Source organism: Dendropsophus ebraccatus, chromosome 4 (assembly GCF_027789765.1).
Source record: "Dendropsophus ebraccatus isolate aDenEbr1 chromosome 4, aDenEbr1.pat, whole genome shotgun sequence".
In the NCBI taxonomy this organism is placed as follows: domain Eukaryota; kingdom Metazoa; phylum Chordata; class Amphibia; order Anura; family Hylidae; genus Dendropsophus; species Dendropsophus ebraccatus.
The window spans coordinates 12079405-12092859 of NC_091457.1; the positions used below are offsets into that span (position 1 = coordinate 12079405).

General features: G+C 44.1%; 1 protein-coding gene across 1 annotated transcript in view; it reads left to right on the forward strand.

Moving 5' to 3' along the window:
- Positions 1-1129: 1129 nt before the first annotated feature.
- The window catches only part of CD82 (CD82 molecule), a 35809-nt gene continuing 23483 nt past the window's right edge, over positions 1130-13455 (forward strand). Inside the window, exon 1 of the mRNA XM_069965152.1 lies at positions 1130-1232. The gene's annotated coding sequence lies outside the window, so the exon portion shown is untranslated. The remainder of the gene's footprint in view (positions 1233-13455) is intronic.

Here is a 13455-nt window from a genome sequence, read left to right on the forward strand (position 1 = left end):
TGCAATTATTCAGACTGGGAAGTGAAGCGCACAGCTATATGCTTCTCCCAGCTATATCCCACAATGACGAAAGGTCTAGGATTGAGACCCGATGCAGTTTTAACTGAAAGTGTCACTGTTGTATTTTTTTTTTTATTATTATTATTATTATTATTGTTGCAGAAATCAATAGTCCAGGCGAAGTTTTAAGAAACTTTGTAATTGGGTTTATTAGGCAAATATACCATTATCTGCATTCAGAAAGCCTTTCCCCAGGTCCCCCCCCTCCCTCCTCGCTCTCATTCACTGCACATTATCAGGAAATCTCATCTCTTATACATCAGTTGAGCCCTGTCTGTTCTATGGAGAGGGGAGGGGGAGGAGGGAGATTAGTCGCCATCAGAGAGCAGAGAACAAAGGATTACACAGCGGGAGCTGTGTGAAAGCCGGGATTCAGAGGTCAGTGCTGACTTCAGAGGAGATAGCCCGGTGATGTAGCTGTAAATTAACTCTCTGTTGTCCTGTTTTGGTGCCTCATCTCCCTCCACCCCTCCCCGCTCCATAGAAAATAATGAAGACAGGGGGGAGAGCTTCAAACTGCTTTTTCGTGATAAAAATGAATTTTTCAGCTAATTAACCCAATTATTAAGTTTCTTAAAATCGCCTGTGCTATTGAGTTCTGCAAAAAGAAATGTAAACGACAGTGACACTTTAAGTTATTATAAATGACAGTAAGGAGCCCCCATAGCATTATCCCTCCTCCACCGAACCTTACAGCCGGCCGACACAGTGCAGTCAGACAGGGAACATTCTTCTGGCAGTCACTAAACACAGATTAATCCATCAGATGCCAGGTAGAGAAGTGTGATTCGCCATTATACACAACACACCTGCTGGTGGCTTTCCACCCTCCATCTGAAGCTTGGCATTGTGCTTGGTGATGTAAGGCTTGCATGCAGCTGCTCAGCAGGTACAGTCTTTGTGCCGATACCAGATGAGGTCTGGGCTCTGCAGTCATGGAGTCAGCAGACTTCAAACTACAATTCCCATCATGCCTGAAGAGCCAAGTTTTGGAGAGCTGCAAGGTGGTGTGATTCCCATCTCGGCCTCCAGGTGGCAGCAGAGCGCCCCTCCCCTCTACTCACTTTACAATCACTCAGAAAACTTTGCTCAGAGCAGCTGCTGGCAGCTTCCACGCAGGATCCCGGACACCAGGAGGGTCAGAGAAGACTGAAAACTGCTGAGATACTCAGGTAAGAGGGGAGGAAAGCAGCAAAGAGAGCCTGAGATCCTTACAAGAACTTACTGAGCTCTATACCAGAGGGAAATAGAGGAGGGGGATTTAAAGGGACACTTCCTTCTGCTGATCTCATGGTGTGTACAGGGTTCTCTTTGTGTCCTGCTCTCATCCCCCCATGTGCTGCCTCCCATGTGCACCTGATCCAACCAGGAACAGAGCACAGATCTGCAGCCCCTGTGTGTGAGCACAGGACACGTCTGCAGTCTCTGCTGGATCAGGATCAGCTCTGTGTACTGTTGTACTGAGCTCTATGTGGATAGTGTCTGACACTCATTTGCATAGCTGAGCTAAGATTGTGCTGATGTAGTATATGAGTTTGTCACTTCCTAATGCTATCAGGTTCCGTATTACGGTCGCAACTTACGGACAAAACTTACATCGCTGTATTCAGAATCAGTTTTGTTACATTGTATCGGTTTGTTTAGTATATTATATATTTGTATATATTGTGGTTGCTTTACTGGAATAAATGTAGCAGAGCTGAATCAATCATCTAACTAAGTGATAGTTTAAAGGGGGTTTCCACCTTCACACTTCAGCGACCTCCCTCCCCCGGACTCCTGAGACTAGGATTAGTAATGTCATGGAGGGTAGTAGTATCATTACCGGGGAGTTTTTGGGTTGGGAAATCCCATTCATCTGATACCGACTCAGTGTCTTATGAAAGGTTTTGGGTGGGGGGAAAGAAAATGAAGAAGTTAGATTGTATGTTATACGATTCCTAGTCTGTTGCAAAACTACAACCCCAGCCAAAGGCTGTCCGGGCATGCTGGGAATTGTAGTTTTGGTACAGATTCTGAATCTTTAAACCAGTTTTGTATGATCATCTGATAATCCAGAATATCTGATACTCCAGCACCTGCCAGACGCACACGTCGTACGCCGTGAATGGCTCCTGGCAGTAACTTGTGACGCTCCCCGGGGAGCGATTCCCTGGTTTGCAGTAAATTCCTGGCTGCTCCTAACCGTGTCCTCAGGAATCATCCCACAGGTTATGGAAACAGACGGAGGCCCCCATAGCGGGGTAAATACAAAAAGAGGAAAAAATACTAAAAAAAAAATAAATTTGGTGTCAAACTGCGATTCGTCTAATTCCCGTAATCTGGAATGATAGGTGTGGATAGGCCATTATTGTGGTTTACGCAATTATTTCAATTCGATAATCCAATAATTTTGTGTTCGTTTGAAGTGTAGATTCTCAACCTGGCCATTTGATAATCCAGCACCTATACTATAGTGATGGATTAAGAGTCAGTACCTATTTTGACGCACCCATTCATTTCAATGGAATCTTCAGGGTGATGTCACTTTCTATGCAGTTTCCCATCTTCTGTTAAAATGAAAGGCAGATTTTTTTTTTTTTTTTTCCAAATCCTTTAATCCACCATTTGATAATTCAGAAAATCTTTTCTAGAACGAAACTGCAATATAAGTGGAATTTCACAAAACCAGATGATCGCACCGAGAATACTTCCTCCTTATAATTGTACATTATGTGTTAATTTGGGATTCACTGAAAATTCTCAAATTTTCGGTGACCGTCTGATGATCCGGTCAATGCCAGATTAAAGGAATATTTCCGCTAAGGGTACAAACACACACAGCAGATACGCAGCAGATTTGATACTGTGTTCAGTTATTTAGATCTAATCTGCTGCGTATCTGCTACATATCTGCGTATCGCAGCAGTAAATACGCAGCGTATAAGCCGTGTGTGTTTGTACCCTAAGATATTTTTATGGGCACTCTGATGCTAATCTAGAGTCTCTGGTGCCTATTTCCGTGTCTCGTTGTGACCCACGTGTTGCCCTGACCAGACTTTCTTTTCAAAAATGGTGACGAAAAAACGTTGTGTGAACATAGCTGAACAGTGAGTATAATACAGGCTGTAACTCAGGATCAGTAATATATGTACACAGTGACCCCACCAGCAGAATAGTGAGTGCAGCTCTGGAGTATAATACAGGATAAGGATCAGTAATGTAATGTATGTACACAGTGACCCCACCAGCAGAATAGTGAGTGCAGCTCTGGAGTATAATACATGATGTAACTAAGGATCGGTACAGGATCAGTAATGTATGTGCACAGTGACCCCACCAGCAGAATAGTGAGTGCAGCTCTGGAGTATAATACATGATGTAACTAAGGATCGGTACAGGATCAGTAATGTATGTGCACAGTGACCCCACCAGCAGAATAGTGAGTGCAGCTCTGGAGTATAAATACAGGATATAGCTACAGGTAACAATTCCGACCACTACACATTGTTGCAAAACTACAACTCCCATGCCTGGAGAGTCTGAGTATGAGAATTGTTAGTAGCTGTTAAAAAACCACAATTCCCAGTATGCCCAGACATCCTTCAGAGCCGAGCCCAAGAGTGCTGGGATTTGTAGTTTTTACAACACTTGAAGAGCCAGAGGATAGCATTTGTTTGTAGGTGTTGCAAAGCTCCAATTCCCAGTATGTCCAGATAGCCTGGGGTGCCTGGGCATGCTGGACGTTGTAGTTTTGCATAAGATGAAGAGTGACAGGTCATGCACAGGACAGTAAAAGATTTGCCCCCTTAAAGATGCCATAGAGTTACATAATGCAGCTCCAGTGTGCCCCCAATCTTGCACAGGTACTGCATGATAATACACGTGTCCTATAGATGTCTACAGATTCCTCTTCTGGTCCAGAAATGCAGCCATAGCTGTAAATTGTCCCTATAACCTTGGTTTACGTATTATTTGCCCCCACCCCTTTCTTCCTGTTTACCTGAGTCAGGGAAGCCCCGCCCTTTACCTGCTCTCTGGGGCGAGGTGTCCGGTTACAGACTCGACAGCTGCAGCTCGGCGTTGCGAGGACGGACTCGTTTCCCTTTCATTTCTTCAAGCGTTGATTTGCCGGAGGAGAATTTCCAATCACGGTTTTCCATTTACGTGGCGGCGTTAAGGTGAGGCGCAGATCTGTACATCTGACAATTCACGTGGTATCTGCTTCCAGGAAAGCTGGGTGATAACCACTGGTTGCAGTATACATACATGTGGAAAACTATACATATATATTGTATACCCCATGGCGGTCAGATGTATAGAATTTTTAATGTGGGAGTCAATATATGGGTGACGTATACCTATAGGGGGTTAAATAGTAAGGTAATTGTCATGTAGGGGGAAACCCAAAGCAATTGGACCCCATTAATATTTTTATTGGTTTAAATGTGGTGTACCCCGATTATGACCATAGACTACACTATGTCCTCTATGGCCTATGTATGGCGGTACTGTGGGTATGCCTAAAATGTGATGGGAATGGCACCCTCGGGCAAATCCCGTCACGCAGTACCAGCATAATACACAGCATTGTCAGCCGATTGCAATAAACAAACCGCGCCAAGCTGGAAGCTAAACATTAACTTTTATTAAAACAACACAATCAGCCATTCTATTAAGTAGTCGGGCGATAGACTTTGAACCTGAGGAATTTTATTATTGCCAAATTGTTAAAGGGAATCTGTATAAATAAAGTTTATTGTATATGTGTAAGTTGCTCTGTTGCCCCTAGCAACCTATCACAGTTTAGCTTTTGTTTTCTGAGCTGCAAAGGCAAATTGAAAGCTGAATTCTGATTGGTTGCTATGGGTAACAGTTACATGTTCATAGTGTTGAGGCCTAATGTAGCACAAAAGTGTTTGTTGTTCAATAAACTTTATTAATACAGTGTGTTCGTCCATGTCAGCGGCCGTGCCTGGTACTACATCTCAGTACCAGGCACAGCTAATCGTATAGACAAGATGCTGTGTCTATGTAAACAATGAGGGGGGCCTTCAGTGTCGATTGGAGAGGGTCTCGCTCATCATTGCTTATCTGGCGAACTTCCCCTTTAATATTGAGCAATAATAATGGATTATATGGATTTTTCTGTCGAGTCATTCATCATGGAAAACACCTCCATTATATGAGGAGGAGGATGGCGTGCAAGCTGCGAAATCCCGGGAAAAATACTGAAATATTACTGACCTGGGGCTTTCTGGCCTATTGTTGTGAAGGCCCTCTGGGATAAGATGAGATGTAGCAGTAGTAGAGTGCAGCTCTGGAGTAATGTACACACACAGTGACCCCACCAGCAGAATAGTGAGTGCAGCTCTGGAGTATAATACAGGATGTAACTCAGGATCAGTAATGTATGTACACAGTGACCCCACCGGCAGAATAGTGAGTGCAGCTCTGGGGTATAATACAGGATCTAATTCAGGATGTAGAAAACATATTCACCATTTGGTCCTTAGAGCATACACTGTGAGTACTGTAGAGAGAGTAAGTTTTGTTTGGTTACTTAGAGACAGTGTTATTCCATGTGGTTTCGGGGTGAGAGTGAACACCGCTGCTACTCATCTTTTTCTTAGAATCCTTGTTTGACAGTCATTCTAGGTATAAATGTACGATACCTAATTTTTTTTTTTTTTATTATTTTTTTAAACAACACAAGTTTAAAATTCACAAATTCCAGTTACGCTCCATTTTACTCCAGTATTATAACTTATACTGACATTTTTCTAAGGTTTTTTTTTTTTTTTTTTCTTTGCTAGAAGGCTCTAAGACAGTGACTGCTCACCATGACACTCCAGCTGTTGCAAAACTACAATTCCCATCATGTCTGAACAACCAAAGATATGGCTTTGGCTGCCCAGGTATGATGGTAATTGTAGTTTTGCAACAGCTGGAGTGTCAAGGTGAGCCATCACTGCAAAAAAGCAAAAACAACTAATGGCAAGTGTTTGATTTCCCTATAGCGCCACCACAGGAGAAATAAAGGATTGCATTGCTATCCATTGAGCTCTCAGCATATGTGTCTCAAGGCCCTATTACAAAAAGCGATACCTTACGGATGATAATTGTTTCGTGTAAGGGTCCATTTACACAGAAAGATTATCTGCCAAAGATTTGAAGCCAAAGCCAGAAACAACTATAAACCGAGATCAGGTCATAAAGGAAAGTCTGAGACTTCTTCTCTTTTCAAATCCATTTCTGGCTTTGGCTTCAAATCTTTGGCAGATAATCTGTCAGTTCTTTCTGTGTAAATGGACCCTAATAGAAGACAACGATCAGCCGAGCGAGCGCTGACCTGTGCTCTCCACAACGCCCCATGTAATAGGAGCTTTAGTAGTAGTCACTCTCTGCTCCAGCTAACAGGTGATGGTCCTGATCTTAGGATTTGCATTTACGGCACAATAGATAGAGGATATTACATAAGAGTGGTGTCTGGTATTAGGCTGCAGGATATTTCTTTTGTTCTTTTTGTTGTTTTGTTCTTTTATCTTATCACTTTTAGTCCTATAGATGTAGATTAGAGAATTGCTATATGTGCAAATGTAGGGCTCCTATCTGTCCGCCATAAACTCCTGGCTCCACCATGGCTCCTATCACTAGCAGACAAAACAATGGTGGACTATGGAGACACTTTTTAGATACCTGTAGAGTACAGCAGCAAACTACAATTCCCAGGGCCTGATGGGTATTGTAGTTTTGCAATAGCTGGAGAGGCATAGAGTAGGGATAGGGAACCTTTGGCCCGCCAGTGGCTTCAGAACTACAATTCCCATCATGCCTGGATAGCCAAAGCTTTAGCTTGATGGAAATTGTAGTTTTGCAACAGCTGGAAGGTGGAAGGTTCCGCATCCCTGCCATGCCCTTTGCCCACTTTGTGGAAGATGTAGTCAGGCTAGAAGCTCTGAGTTTGGCACCATAAATACAGCAGGGGGCGCCAGTCCTTTTATGGCGGAGTTCCCCTTTAAGCATTTCCAGGCCAAGGATGCATCATTCTACTTTTCCTGCACTTACTGGATGGATACATTGTTACATCTGGCAGATTGAAAGGGAAAGTTAGTGAAGAGCTATTGGAATGCGGTTACTTTCCCCCCTCATGGACCCTGGGATGGCTTTGGCTGACCCTCCGATCCTGTTTTCCATCCTGTAGAAGGGACGGGAATCCAGATTTATTCCAATAAAAACTGAAGCCAGAAAGCGATAAGCGAGAAGAGATAATGGTGCCGACATAATCCTCAGCGTCAGACGACTTCTTTAAAGACTTCACTATGCGAATGTTATCTGGCTACATGGGCGACGCTCATTTACAAATCTACTAAAAATGGAAGCCAATGCAAGAATGACTGCCCTTCTCAAGTCTTCCAGTACTTATCAGCTGCTATATGTTCTGCAGGAAGTGGTGGATTCTTCCCAGTCTGACAGTGCTCTCTGCTGCCACCTCTGTCCATGTCAGGAACTGTCCAGAGCAGCAGCAAATCAGCATAGGAAACCTCTCCTGCTCTGGACAGTTCCTGACATAAACAGAGGTGGCAGCAGAGAAGAAAGAATACACCACTTCCTGCAGGACATACAGCAGCTGATAGGACTGGAGATTTTTTTAATAGAAGTAAATCAGCTGTAATACCACACACATCCTGAAGACAGTGGCGGCGCTGTTTTTTGAAGGAGACCTTTTTATAATCCTGAACAACCCTTTAACGCCTGGGTAAACATACCTTACTCTTTACCCCTACACCCTTCTAGTTATCAGTGCAGCTTAGTGTTTTGAACCTGGTGGGTCTCCTAGTATTGCAGAACTACAAATCCCATCAGATCCCTACAAATCGGCTGTCGGGGCATGCTGGGAACTGTAGTTTTGTAACAGTTGGAGAGCCAAAAATTCCACAGTCACTGGTTGCAATATAGACACAATGTATAAATCTTCAAACGTGAGGTCCATTCTATATCACTTTTAGTATTATAAGACTAACGTGAACAATCCCTTTAAATATGGTCTCTCCTTTAAGGGGTTGTCCAGGCTTACAAAAACAAGGCTGCACCTCTCCTGTCCTCAGTTTGTGTGCGGTATTACCACTCAGTCCCATTGAAGTGAATAGAGCTGAAGTGTAATACCACACACAGCCTGAGGACAGGGGTGGCGCTGTTTTATTTTTTTATTTTTTTTTACTAATCCTTTAATCACAAGTTGCCCTTTACTCACAGAATGTTTAGGATAAATAATTCCGACTTTGTTGTGATCCGAATCTTACTGACGGACGCCGCCTTTCATCACTCATTGTTACTGCCGCACAGTGGGCGCCATGCCAGCCCTGAATACCTCCAGTGAAGGGCGTGTTACTTCACATCTAAATTTATCGGTAGAATGATAATTATATGTAAACACTTCCTGCCGCCGACTGGCATCGTATTTATTTCTCAGGCTGGCATGCGGCAGGCGCGTGGGAGGTGAAGTGTTAAGTCCTGTTACAGTAAAAGCACCAGTTACTTTACTTAGCTGTCAGCTGTTGCAAAACTACAACTCCCATCATGAAGCTTTGGCTGCCCAGGCATGATGGGATTTGTAGTTTTGCAACAGCTGGAGGGCCGAAGGTTTCTAAATACATCAATTTACTAATCATTTGTTACAATGTATCAATGTATATGTCCAATGTTTGCTCAATGGACCCCATTGTCTACAATGGATAGAACCAAAACACACAAAAGGGTTTCGGTTCACTGACAGCAAGCAGCAAACCTGAAAAGGATGAAGAATTCATATGCATAGTGTATTAGAACATCTGGTTGTGCAATGATGGTTAAAAAAAAAAACACCCCTTTCAGCTTACACAATGGTGCAGTCCTCTTCTGCCATCAGTGTTATGTGGGATGTACTAAAGCAAAAAAGGGGGAGTTATTGATGTGGCATGACACACGTCGAAAGTGTTGTCGGATATCCTCTTCTATCTACTGTTTCCATCTGTGGCCGGAACTGACTGCAAAGTCTTCACCTAAAGCGTGACATCTGTCGTTACATCTCTTCTTACTGTACTTTCCCGAAACCCTGAATGGAAATTCTGCCTAGTTAGACAGTCAAATATCTAAAGTTGCTTATCAGGACTGTAGGAAAGATGGGTGACCACCCCTATAATCCGTGTTAGATATCATCCAGCTCTCCTGACTACTATAGCCCAGAATCACGCTCCTCTGCCCATCCCCCTCTATATGAAATACATAATTTATTTGTGTATTAAGGTCTCGCTTAGATTTTTCCATTTCTAAAGCCGCACATTAAACAGCCGGCAGCGTGATTGTGGATCTTACAGCTGGAGTGGCCGGGCGTGGTCCGGAGATCCCTGCGGAGCGTTGCCTGCTGATGGGGTCTATAAGGCTGAGAGATTTCTTTCCATTATTCTGCTATAGAGAATCATCCGGTGGTCTCCATGCCTGAGCTCCGTAAGGCTGTGGTCACACATATTGCAGTACTGGCTTCTAGAATGGTTATTGTCTGCTGCTCATAGTTCAGAAATTAAAGGGGGATTCCACTCAAACATAACTTTTGATATGCTGCTGCCCATGGTGAGACTAACAATTCCTTCCATACTTGTTGTTATCTATTCAGTCTCCTTCCCCCAGTTCTGAGCTGCTGCTTTCTGACGAAGACACAAAAATCTGTGTGAGCTTTTATCTTTCTCTCTCTCTCTCATCTTCTGCCAGGGTTATTTTCATACCCCCCCCCCCCCCCCTCACTGTGATCCACCCCTGGCTGCTCGCTTGTCCCAATAATTATCAATGAAAAGGGCGGGGCAAATCAGTGCTCGGAAGGGAGGTAGCCACGCCCCCACTGATAACGATTTACAGGGCACAACTAACAGCACAGGAACGGCGCTAAGGATGAAGGTAACAGACATATCTTCATCCTCAGCACCCGGGTACCCACTAGGGAGCTATCAGGAGGTTAGTTCCCCTTTAAAGGGGTACTTAGGCAAAGAATGTTTTCTTTCAAATCAACTGGTGTCAGAAAGTTATATAGATCTGTAATGCTGCGTTTACACGTAACGATTATCGTGCGAATTTGCGCGATAACGATCGAATTCGAATGATTATCGGACGTTTAAACGCAGCAAACGATCAAACGACGAACGAGAAATCGTTCATTTTGATCTTTCAACATGTTATCATATCGTCGTTCGCAAAAAAATCGCTGATCGTTCCGTGTAAACAGTCGTTGCGCGATAGTCCGGCAGCCCCGCCCGCCCCACCGGTCGCAGCACGGCCCCCCGCTCATCCGCAGCCCCCTGCGCCGGCTCGATCACCACCCCCGCCGCCGCTCCGATCGCCCCCGCCGGCCCGGCCGCGAGCATACGTTACCTGCTCCGTGTAGCAGGTCTTCGATATCCCCGACTCCCCTCTTCAGTGTACTGATTGGCTGAAGAGATGAGTCGGGAATTTCAAACGCCTCCTCTTAAGCCAATCAGTGCTCCTCTTCAGCACTGATTGGCTGAAGAGGAGCCGTTTGAAATTCCCGGATCCCCTCTTCAGCCAATCAGTGCACTGAAGAGCGGAGTCGGGGATATCGAAGACCTGCTACGCGGAGCAGTTAACGTATGCTCGCGGGGGTGGCGATCGGAGAGGCGGGGGGTGGCGATTGGGGCGGCGCAGGGGGCTGCGGTTGACCGTGGGGCTGCGGATGAGCGGGGGGCCGGGCTGCAGGCGCGCGATCGCAAAACGATTTTTCTGTACGATATATTGTACCGTCTAAACGCTGATCGTTATGAAAAAAAAAAAACTTTACTCAGACATCGTTAATCGTACGATCGGGCCAATTATCGTTTCGTGGAAACGCAGCATAATTTACTTCTATTTAAAAACCTCCAGTCTACCATTACTTATCAGCTGCTGTGGGTCCTGCAGGAAGTGATGTATTCTTCCCAGTCTGACACAGTGCTCTCTGCTGCCACCTCTGTCCAGAGCAGGAGAGGTTTTCTATGGAGATTTGCTGCTGCTCTAGACAGTTCCTGACATAGACAGAAGTGGCAGCAGAGAGCACTGTGTTAGACTGGAAAGAATACACCACTTCCTGCAGTGCATACAGCAACTGATAAGTACTGGAAGACTGGAGATTTTTAAATAGAAGTCATTTCTAATTCAATATAACTGACACCAGTTGATTTTAAAAGATAATGAAAATATTGTAATATCTCAGCTTGCTTTCATTGAAAGAAATGTTCTCGTTTACTACAAGAGGCTAAAACCTCCATACGGATCCAACACTTCTCACAGCTGAGGGTTTGCCACAATGACAGTCTGTAGAGTGACGCATTGAATTCACAGTGTGGGAATCTCTTTGCCGGCTTCCCTGCCCCCATCCTAGGAAATGCATGGGAACCGGAGCCTTTCAATAGGGGAGGAGCAGGGAGGGCGAAGATAAAAGGGGCTTAGGGGAAACAATGGCTGTCAGAGGATACAAGTGCAGGGGACCATCCGTCTCCTCGGCAGGGAATCGGCCTGTATCTGGTGCAATGTAGTCACTGGGCCAGTACAGACTGGATGTAACTGGGGCCAACCCTCCGCTGACCACCGCCGCCGCGCCCTTCACCATTAGTGATTGTCTCTGTATAACGTACAAATAAAGCAAGTGGTAGATTATAAGATAGTGGCCGTACAGCAGCGTTTCCCAAACCTGCAGCTCTTTGTCACTCTAAATTTAAACTTAAATTTTAATTTAAACTTTGTTAAACATTCATTTGAATTTAGAGTTTACATTTAAAGGGGTACTCCGACGGAAAAAAAAAAATCAAATTTCAAATCAGCTGGTTTCAGAAAGTTTTATATAGATTTGCAATTTACTTCTATTTAAAAAAAATCTCAAGTCTTGCCATACTTATCAGCTGCCGTATGTCCTGCAGAAAGTGGTGTATTCTTTCCAGTCTTAACACAGTGTTTTCTGCTGCCACCTCTGTCCCCTCAGTAGCAAATCCCCATAGAAAACCTCTCCTGCTCTGAACAGTTCCTGACATGGACAGAGGTGGCAGCAGAGAGCACTGTGTCAGACTTCAAAGAACACATCACTTCCTGCATGACATACAGCAGCTGATAAGTACTGGAAGAGTGGAGATTTTTAAATTAAATTAAATTACAAATCTATATAACTTTCTGCAACCAATTGATTTGAAAAAAAAAAAAAAACTTGATGGGGTACCTCTTTATACAACAGGTGGAGATGCAGGTTAGGGAACCCTGTGCAATAGGAATTCATTACTACATGTAGGATTCAGGACACTGGAAAAGCTGGGTGGTGACCTCTGGTGGCGCTATAGATGAAACTGTACAGAACTAGTGTTTGTGTGTGTGTGTGTGTATATATGTATATATATATATATACACACACACACAGGTCAGTACTATATAAACTGGACATGGGTAGGTTAGATGTACTCCTATATTCTTGCCCTTGAGGATAATCTGTTCCTTTTTGGTCCAGTTCAGCTCCTGTGTCCACTAATGGGATGATCCTTGTATTAGAAAAACCAGGTGTGTGTGTTTTCCGATGGGGTCATGTGACTGCTGTGCGTTTACCTTGGAATTCTACCTGAATTAGAAGTAAACTCCAGCTGACCTCTAAGCTGACAGGGGCTTGGCACATCATGGAGAAGGAGGCCGCGCTTGTATTTCCCCACAGAAAATCTTAGAGGGTCCAATTCCTAAGAGGTTGCAGAGCCCCCTACTATGATACATGGGGGTCCTCTAACACAAGGCGGGTGCAGGTGTAGTGTATTGAAATGAATTAAGTGACTGATCATGTGTGGATATAGGAATAGTCTGCTTTATTTTTACCACTGTCCAGGCCCCTATCTGAATAAAGTTTCATGATATGCACCATTGACACTGAAGATCCCCTTTAAGCTTTGTAGAGTTTGCAGACTTGGGTTCCCAAAGAAAATAGTTGACACCTGGATCCATATTTGACCACATCGAAGGGTTACATTTATTTTAATTGAATAAAACACTTTATTTCTAAAACAAGTTCTGCGGGGGCGGTGCCTAATGAGGATTTGATGCCTCGTGTATGATGCTCCGCCCCCGAGGATCTGCAGATGGCTAAACCATGTGTCTCTTTTGCCTAAACTGTTCTTCTATATATTTCTTCCCCTTTTGCCTCCAGTACATCGGACACTCTCTCGATATGCCGTGTCTTAATATATTATTTATTTATATTATTTAGCTATAAGTGAATCCTTGCGGCTGACATATGGGAACCTACTGTGTGTGCAAAAATGGGAAGTGAAAGATTTTATTTTTAAACGTTATGCAAAATATTCCGCGTCCGTCAGTCTGTGAGAACACGTCGGACAGACGGGGCGGCTAAATATAAGCGCAACTGGG